The following is a 10677-nucleotide window of genomic DNA, read 5'->3' on the forward strand; positions in this document are numbered from 1 at the left end:
AGCTAGAGTATATATCACTGGCAGATAATTTCGAATTAACGAGAGAAAGGGGCGTGGGCCGGAAGTGGGGGCGCGGCCCGGCCCAGCTCGCCGGCCAGCCCGGCCGTGGCGAGGACGCGCGGGAGGCCAGGATTTGAACGCCCGGACGTGGCGGGCCACGCCGGCGTCCCGGGCCCCGGGTGGACATGCATGCATCCGTTGGATTAAATCCAACGGTGCATGCGGTTTTCTTCCCCGACGCGACGGGAGAAACCGGCGCAGGCAACCCTAGCGGTTCTGGAGGCTGCCGGGATCACCTCGGGGCGCGAGAAAAGACGTGGCCGGGCGCGTTGGTCGCGGCGGAGGACGCGCTCTCGAATGGAGGTCGCGGCGGAAGAAACAGCAACGGTCGCGGCAATGGTTGACGGCGACGGGCAGCTCACCGTGGGCTCGAGGACGCCGGGCACGAGGCGCAGGATAGTGTGACGAGTAGGCTGGCGGCACTCCTCGACAGGGTGAGGTGCGCATGCAGGCTGCTTGACGACGGCGAGGTTGCGGACGAGCTCCGTGGTCGGGGACGGACTCGACGGTCACGGTGGCTCAGGGCGACGGTGGCCTCCCTGCTGTTCACGCTTGCGCCGGCGTTGAAGACTTCTGGGAAAAGAGAAGGAATGCGTTAGCGCTGGAAAGGTGATGCGCATCGGCTGAGCGAGAGAGGGAGAGGGATGGTGCTGCGTTGCTGCGGCAACCTTCACCGGCTCGCCGACGCCAAGCGAGCTCACGGACGGCGGGGAGGAGATAAGCTCCTCTCCGCGGGGGATGCGAGCTGGTGGTGAGGTGCGAGTCTTCTGGCGAGCGGGGAGGAAATGAGGTGGGCTTGCGCGTTTTAAAGGATGACGCCGGTGCACGGTGCACCGGGTCCGTGGCGAGGAAGGAAGGGCGGGCGGCAGCAGCGGGTTGGTCGAGAGGGGCGGTGGCGCTGCTCACCCGTGCCACTGTCCAGGCCTTGGCGCGATGCTCGCGTCGGCAGCGACCAGGAGAGGGAGCGGTCGCGTCTGCCTCCGTGGTGCTCGACGAAACGACAGGACAGGGCATCGGCGTTGGCGTTCATGGGGTGGATTGAGGCTGTCGGTGCGTGCGTCTCCGAGGTGGTGGCGTGCTGAGGTGAGTGCAGATGACGAGCGGGAGCGACCAAGACGAGGTGGTGAGGTAGCCGACGTGGCCGTGGCCACGGCGACGTGCACGGTCACCACCGGTAGGTTCCCTGCGCGTGTCAGTGATGTGAGCGTGGGTAGAGCTGCCTGGGATTTTGGGGAGGGGAGGGGAGATCGACACGGTCGGGGAGGTGTTATCCATCAGCAGAGAGAGAAAGGGAGATCTTGTAGATCTCTACACACAAGATTCCAAGAATCATGAGAGGATGGGAGGGAGGCTAGGAAGAGTAGGGAGGGAGCAGGAGAGAGGTGCAGGCGTGCATGCTTCTGATCTTGTTTTTATCTGATTGTCCTTGACTTCGTGTGAGGCATGGACTCCACTCAGCCCCGGCCATCTCCTTCTCCCTACTCCTTCTCACTCACCAAATGGGGAAAATAATCATACAAGAGCACATGTGTGTGTGTGTGTGGAGTGAGTGAGTGGAGATGAGGTCGAGTTTGGGGTCAGACTTGTATCCACCATGCTGATGGTTTGGATAGAAAAGAGAAAAGGAGGGATAGAGAGAGATGCAAGGTAATGGTGGTGGTGTGATGGCCGGCATGGCCATCCTCCCTATTTTTATTTGTTTGAAAATCTTTGTCAACTCACCATAGCATGACACAAGGAAAAGTTGAGGCAAAAATATAGGATGAGACATAGGGATCCTTGCTTGAAGAATTAGTAGAAAATAATTGGAAAAAGAATAAAAGAGAATTTGGTGGAGGAAAATGGTGGGTGTCATGATCTTGGAGGATCACATGTGATGATGATCACATGCACAATGGTTTTGGTAAGGCTTAATTAAATAAAACCAGATTTGAGAAGGGGTAACACATGAGAAGAGGGTTTTAGGGTTTAGTGAAAAATAGAAATTTTGATCACACAAGTAAATAGAGAGAGAGGTGAAATGCTCCAAGGGTTTGTGTTATGATTAATTTAATTAAAAGTAAAAATAAAAAGGGGTCATGTGAAGATGGGGATCTTTGGGGTTTACACACAAATGTAATTTTTCACAAGCACAAGCACATACATTCTACAATCTAAGGCAAGAGCAACTATATGCATGCAAAGTTGAAAACATAAAAAGTTTTTGTTGGCCCAAAAATTTGCATTCCAAATTTTTAAATCAATGCACAAAGTTGGGTGTTACATGGATCCAATAATCCCTGAGAACACTTTGTCTTATTAACTTTCAACATGTATTCCTTTAATGCTTTACTGCTGTATTTACTTTATATTCAACCTTTTACAACAACCCCTTTAAACATTTTGAGATAAGAAACAATTTATAAGTAATCTTTACTAGAAAGTAGCAAGGGGCATTAAGACCCTAACTAGTAGCTCCTCGTGGTTCGATACTCTTATTTCGAAACTAGCTACAATTGATATGGGTTCTTGCAGTTATCACTGGCCCAGCTCGTTGCTGCACTATGCTTGCTCCCGGGCCGTCGCTTTGCTCGCCCAACCGCTGCCAGCGCCATCGCTCGCTCGCCCGCAAGTCGCTCGACCTGGCCGCTCGCGCTGCTTCCCATCTCTGCACGCACGTGCGGCTAGCTGCCCCTTTGCTTCTACATGTCGAGTGCAGCTTGCTGCTGCTTTGACTTGCTCGCTAATCTGTTGCGCCCGCTGCTCGCATTGCGCAGCCACACCAGCTCGCCCAACCCTAGCTCTCTTCTCTCGACCTGTTTTTTGTGATATTTTCTTGGAACGGTAGTACTCGTACCAAACCCGGTAGTACCGGTTAGGGTTGCCCTTTTTCCTGTTTTCCTGTCTGTTTTTCTGCACAAGAGGTACTACCGGTTCTGCAAGAGGTACTACCGGTTGGGCGCGTTTCTGGCCTTTTTTCTGCCCCAACAGCTATATTTTGGAGCCCCCTATATGTACCCTTCTTCCACCTCTTTCCCATAGTTCTTCTTCTCTATTCTCTCTTCTCCATTGTTGACCTAGAAGAGCTTCCTCCTCATCTTGATTCCTCCTATATTTCTTGTATCTTTTTTAGGGAAAAGAGAGAGAAGATCTAGGTCTACTACTTCACCAATCAAATCCCTCTCCTTGTCATGGGATCTTGCTAGATCTAGATCTTGGAGTAATTTTGTGTTCCTCCTACTATTTTTTTCTTCCTCCCTTATTCCCCCAATAGATCTTGTAGCTTTGTTGGAATTCGGGAGTGAAGGACTTGGGCATCTTAGTGGTGTTCTTAGCCATTGCATTAGGTGCATCGGTTTGGGTTCTCTACGGGGTTTCGGTCTCGTGGGAGTTCGTGAGTGTTACCTCTAGGGTTCTTGGAACCCTAGACGACTTGTAAACCTTAGTGGTGTTGTTGCCTTCGTGGCCTTGTCGCCTTTGTTGCGTAGTAGCCTTGTTTCCTTTGTGGCCTTGTCGCCTTTGTGGCGTTCTTGCCCTTGTGGGGCGTTGAAGACTTTGTGGCCTTGTAGTCGTGTGTGGCGTGTTGTAGCCTTTGTGGCCTTGTACTTGAGAGCCTCAAGCTTGATACTTGGGTGTTCGCCCCAAGCTTGTACGGGTACGGTGACCACCCTCAAGGGTCCCTTAGTGGATCGAGGCTTTCCCTTTGGCGAGAAAGGCTCGAGGAGAATACGGTGCCCTTAGTGGCATATTGGAGTGCCTTGTTCCTCCACACCGCTCCAACGGAGAGTAGCACCTGCAAGGGTGTGAACTTCGGATACATCATCGTCTCCTCGTGCATCGGTACTTCTCAACCCTAGCTCCTTCACCTATGCACTTTACATTGTGATAGCCTTCGTGCTTGATGTTCTATATATAGATTGCTATCACCTTGTTGCTTATCCTTCTTAGCATAGGTTGTTGGTGCACATAGGCAAACCCTAGTTTGTAGGCTTTGTGCTTGACAAGTAAACCATAGTTTTATTCAACACTTGTTCAAGCTCTCAATAGAAGTTTTATCACCTGCATATTCACCCCGCCTCTAGGCGACATCCTTGGACATTAAACTTGTAGGGACTCGTAGCATAGAAAACAATAAATTCCTACCGCAAGAACGAATAAAAAGCCAAGATCTAATCTAGTAGATGGTAGCAACGACATGAGATCAACATACCCTCAAAGATATCTAAGCGTTAACGCCATAAATCTCGTGGATGATGTTGTCGATCACTTGCCGCTCTCAAGAGCGCGTAGAAGATCTTGACGGTGCCGCAATCGGGCAACACCTCCGCACTCGGTCACACATACGGTGTCGATGAAGACGTCCTTCTCCCCGTTCCAGCGGGCAGCGGAAGTAGTAGATCCTCCTCGGAATCCCTGCAGCACGACGACATGGTGACGGTGGTGGTGGTGGAGATCTCCTGCAGGGCTTTGCCGTAGCCATTGAAAGGACACAGATGTCGCCTAGAGGGGGGGGGTGAATAGGCGATTTAAAACTTTTACGAGATGGGCTTAACAAATGCGGAATAAAACTAGCGTTTACTTTGTCAAGCCCAAAGCCTATATACTATTGTTCACCTATGTGCACCAACAACTTATTCTAAGCAATGGTTCACCTATGTGCACCAACAACTTATGCTAAGCAATACAAGCAAGTATGTGATAGCTAGATATATATAACTTCAAGCACGATGGCTATCACAAGGTAAAGTGCATAAGTAAAGAGCTCGGGTATAGAGATAACCGAGGCACGCGGGAGACGATGATTTATCCCGGAGTTCACACTCTTGCGAGTGCTAATCTCCGGTGGAGAGGTGCGGTTGCTTAGTGCTCCCGAACGCCACAAGAGGCTCACCTTGAGGTGTGGTTGCTCGATGCACACCAACGCCACAAAGGCCTCACCCCAAGATGCGGTACTCACACCACACACCGAACGCCACGAAGGCGCCTCACCTAAATCTCCGGTGACCCTCGCCACAAAGGCCTAGGTCACGGTTCCACTAAGGGATTTCCTTCGAGGCGGAAACCGGGCCTTACACAAAGATTGGGGCACACATCCACAACTTAATTGGAGGATCCCAACAAATTGCCACAAAGGCCTAGAATCCGTCTAGGGTTCCAAGAACCCAAGAGTAACAACCTTCTTGCTTTCACCACCACGAATCACCGTGGAGAACTCAAACCGATGCACCAAATGCAATGGCAAGAACACCACAAAGATGCTCAAGTCCTTCTCTCTCAAATTCCAACAAAGCTACAAAAGCTATTGGGGGAATAAGAGAGGAAGAACAAAGGAATTCACAAAGAACACCAAGATCAAGATCTAGAGAGTTCCACTCACAAAGAGATGGATTTGATTGGTAGAAATGTAGATCTAGATCTCCTCTCTCTTTTCCCTCAAGAATATGCAAGAATCATGGGAGGAATCAAGAACTAGGGCAAGCTTTGAAGTACAACAATGGAGGGAGAGAGAGAAAGTGAACCAACCAGCCCAAGGAGGAAGAAGGGGGTCTTATATACCCCCTCCCAACGAAATATGACCGTTTGGGACCTCCCGGGCCGGAAAATCCGCCCCGGGCCGGATTATCCGCCCCCGAAATCGCCCCTGGCTCGGGCCGGATATTTGGCCGGATATTGTCCCAGTTTTGGTCATTCGGGCCGGATTATCCGCCCCCGTAAAACTGCAGAAACACCAAAACTAAAACGGGCATAACTTTAGCATCCGGACTCCAATTTTGATGATCTTGGGCTTGTTTTGAAGCTAGGAACAACCTCTACAAGATCATGCAGAAAACCATCATAGTCCAACAAGGGAGGATAGAAACAAATGATGAAAGGTTTGACCTATCTAAAAAAGACATACCGGTAAAACCTCCAATCTCAAAAATGCAACAAGTTGCCCATGCAAAAACCATTCTCAATGAACTAGAGCTTGTCATGAGAATAAGCACGAGCTCTAAAACATCACATGGATAAGATCCAAATAAAACCAAGAAAGATGATGAACCAAACTCGAAAACGCAACAAGTGATCTATGCGAAATCCGTTTTCGATGAACTAGAAGCTTGTCATGAGAATAAGCACAAGCTCTAAAACATCACATGGATAAGGTCCAAATAACAACCAAGAAAGATGATGCAAGGATGCAAAGGTTTGAGCTCTCTCCGAACGATACGATCGAGTTACTCACTCGAGAGCCCTCTTGATAGTACGGCAACTAAACTATAAACCGGTCTCCAACTACACTATGAGACCGGTGAGAAACAAACCCTATCAAGAGCAAACCTTATACTTGCGCATTCCACTTGAGCTCGATGACGATGATCTTGACCTCAACAAGATGGAACGCCTTTCCCGCTTGTGCTTGCTTGACGAAGTCTTGTGGATTGCTCCCCCATAATCCACCATGGGAGAGCTTCTTCTTCGGCGCATCTTCACATAACCATGACCACCATGTGGATTGCTCCCCCATAATCCACCATGGGAGAGCTTCTTCTTCGGCGCATCTTCACATATCCATGATCACCATATGGATGGCAAGACTCAAGCAAAGGATCTCTTCGAGATGGCTCATCTTGAACTTGCACTTTATTTCTTCATTCTTCATCATGTTGATGTCTTGAAGTAACTTGAGGGCTCACTTCATCTTCATCTTCAAGACATACTAGACACTTGATATCCTTCATCAATTTCTTCTTATTGCAACCTTGAAGCCAACATATGGTTCAAGAATTGCCTATGGACAACTCCTACAAATATAACTCAATGCAAACATTAGTCCATAGGGATTGTCATTAATTACCAAAACCACACATGGGGGCTCCATGCACTTTCAATCTCCCCCATTTTGGTAATTGATGACAATCTCTTTGAGAGGGTTTATATAAGGAATTGAAGTAGCAAGCAAGTTGAATATATAGAGCAAACTCCCCCATAATATATGCGTGTGTGAATGATCTTGACTTTCATTGCATATATTGGCATTCAAAGCCTAGTGGAGTTTCCTCTAACTATTCAACTATGCAAAGCAACAAGATGCAATGCAATAAAGGCACATGCTTAAGCACAAAGCAAAGACATAACCAAATTCCCTTAAACCCTCCAAACTTCTCCCCCATTGGCACCAATTGCCGAAATGGGTGAAAAATTTAGAAGGTCAATATAGTGAGAGTTCCTCCATAGCGTGTGCATTTCTCATAATTTGAGTGGAATCAAATGCACGTATCCAATGACGAATATTCGGAAGGAATCACACTATAGATCGGATCAAAGATTGCAAAAAGATAACAAAGTCTAGAAGCTTCAACAAATGAAGCAAGCAACCAAATGAACCACAAGGAAGATACCAAAAGAAAAATAGATATTATGATAAGATCAAGAAGATTGCTCTAAATAATATGAGGAAGCTCCCCAAGGTTTGTGCACAAAACTAGACAATTTGCATTGGAGTATAAAGTGCACAAACATGGAATCATCACTGCCATAATATCATTCAAAAACAAAAGATACCAAGTGAATCAAACTCTAATGATCACCACAAGATAGTGTTCAAAATCAAATGAGGAAGCTCCCCAAGGTACATGCATAAAATAAAATGTTGCATTTGAATACAATATGCATATCATGGAATCCTCACTCCCTCATTTAAAACACAAACATTTGTAATAGATCATAGATAGAAAAGTAAGCTAAACACTTGCAACAAACAAATAGTTGAGCAACAAGTAAGAGGCACCATAATAAAAAGGCTCAACCAAGAGGATATGTGAAAGGCATGATAAAGCATATTATAAGACTATTACAAGGATGAGCAAAAAGTATCATCATAGTCTTCAATGAATTATATTGCTTAGCATGACCAATCAACATGCAATAAATAAATAAGATATCAAAAGGAGATGTATCATCTCTTATGTGTATAAGTTTCTCTAAGTGGGCAATATCACAAAGATATTTATCCACAAAGAAACATGCACACATAAAATAGATACGCAAGAAAAATAGTATGATATCCAAGACGAAGTCATGCAATATAACAATAAGAATTTTTGCTTAATAGCATGGCCAAAGGCTCAATTTTATCTTATTGTACATTCATGAACTTCAACCACAAACAACTAAAATACATCACAAATATCAACAAGGGATAGAAGATAGTTGGGATGCATTTGAGAAAGGCAACAAGTATCACAAACAAGGATACCAAAAGAAGTAACTAAATTTGCACTTTCATCTATATTGCACATGTGAGAGCCTTGAGGAATTGATATTCAATAAAATTGCTAGATAGGCATAGTTGGGATGGATGAACCATGAGCATGATTTAAAATACTTCCCAACAAATGCACTCATCTCAAATTACTCACATTCACAATAAAGAGGTTTCATTAAGACTTTTGCAAGAAGTACAACATTTGCAAATCAAGAAATTCATGCCAAGATGCAACCATAAGGTTGGATACAAGAAAAGTATGCATGAGAAGATACTTGTTACCAAGATAGCATTGGTGTGGATGTAGTAGATATGTGTTCGTTGACCATCCTAGCTTGCCTCAAGTTACCATTGAGTCACCACTTCTTTCCAAGAGTGAGACAAGCATTCAATGCATATCCATTGTACCTAACACAAAGGTAAGTGCAAAATGGTTCCCAAACTAATTGGGTCCGAAGTAGTTAGACACACTACAACATATAGGACAAACTCCACAATTCTATGTGCATATAGATATGAAATTGAATTTCATGCACATCTTAGCCAAATTAGGATTTGATGGAGTTTACCCTATATATTGGATCAAAGAAAGTGACACATGCCATAAGATATACATATATTAAATATGCATGCACAATACTTTCAAGAACCAAAGGAAGATACAATTTGGACAAAACACCAAATAAACCAAGAGACAATGGTTGTCCAAATTATATCAAAGAATCAAATCAACACAAGATTGACTCCAAAGACTTATCTCATTATAAGAAGCTAATTAAACCTAAACACAAAGGAATGAGATAACCAACTCCCAAGAGAGCAAGGTTCCAACAAATAAACCAAACCCTCGAAACTTTTTATGATGGCACAAAGTACCAAAAAGAAAATTTTATGTCTCCCAAAACCAAATTTTTGATAAAGATCAAGAGATGTTAAGCATTCTAATAATATAGAAGAGCTCCCCCAAGTTTGGTGCATTATCTAGGATTTTTTATATGAATACAAAGTGCACAAAACTAGGATCATCACGCTACCTATATCTTCTAACAATGCTAAGAAAGTTTGAATAGACAACTTAGATCCATAAGATGCAAGGAAGACACATGGGAGTCAAAGCACAACAAATTCATGGCAATAAATAAGGCAATGTAAATACAAGAGCCAATGTAGATATGATCAATAAATATCTACCTCATAATTGATTACCTATTGTCCTAGGACAAGAGGTATTAGGAAATATTTCCCGGTGGTAGTTTGTAAGTATACCTAAGATCATATTTGCAACGAACAAAGCATATGGTAAAAGATAAGAGTTAACCATCATGCAAAGATAGTTTCTTGATAGCTTCACTTAGTCATACCAACATGCAAGGCAATTAATAGTATTCATACCAACATGCAAAGCAATTAATAGTATTCATACCAACATGCAAAGCAATTAATAGTATGACTTGAAGCACATGGTTTTCCAAAAAGTATTGAGGGACACGTTGTGAATAAACATGCCAAGAAAAACTTTCACAAATAAGATCCACAAAGATATTAGCAATGAAGCCATTTAAGCAAATTGGAGCTTGTTTGAGCAAACATGCCACATAGGAGAGAGATAATTTAAGGTATCAATTCTATGTGACACAACCTCAAATGTTCACATTTTCTAGGCTTGTAATATGCACAAAGCTTATTACTCCCCCATAATGTGATAAGGAATTTATTTTCACAAGAGACAAATAAGATCCAACTAGAGATATTAATGGACATTAGAATTTGAATTTCTCATGAAGATGACATACCACATAGAGACTAGATAATCTTGCAATATCAATTCTAAGTGATATTCCTCATGTACACACATTAGGATCATGAAATTCCCAAAGAAATATCACTCCCCCAAAATGGGATAGTCCATTAATCGCTCATAAGAGCCATAAGATACAACAAGATGCAAAGTGGCTCATACACAAACACAAATACATGGTGTGCAACCCAACATGCATAACTTGATTTCTCAAGAAAAGCAAATAGGAATCACAACATATACAAACACATGTTAGGAACAAAAACTAACACATGCAAAGGGGCGAGTAACTTTCAATATAAATGAGTTGAGCACATGTTACCGCAAGGAGGAACATTGGATATATGATAGAAGCAAGATAACCAAGACTTGGCTTGAGATAATATAAATGATGAAGATCCCTTAATTCTTCATGATGTAGCCAAGTCTCCAATGCCCTCCAACAAGCACCTATTGATCAAGTTTTGGATTGTTGGTCCCCAACTAAGTTGGGTCCTAAGAGGTTAGTCACAATAGGCTTGGCAACCCAAATGGTTCTTTTCTTGACACCACTTTGAGCACCAACATATTTGGCAAACACATTGCCACCCTC

This window comes from Lolium rigidum, chromosome 3, assembly GCF_022539505.1.
Source record: "Lolium rigidum isolate FL_2022 chromosome 3, APGP_CSIRO_Lrig_0.1, whole genome shotgun sequence".
NCBI lineage: Eukaryota > Viridiplantae > Streptophyta > Magnoliopsida > Poales > Poaceae > Lolium > Lolium rigidum.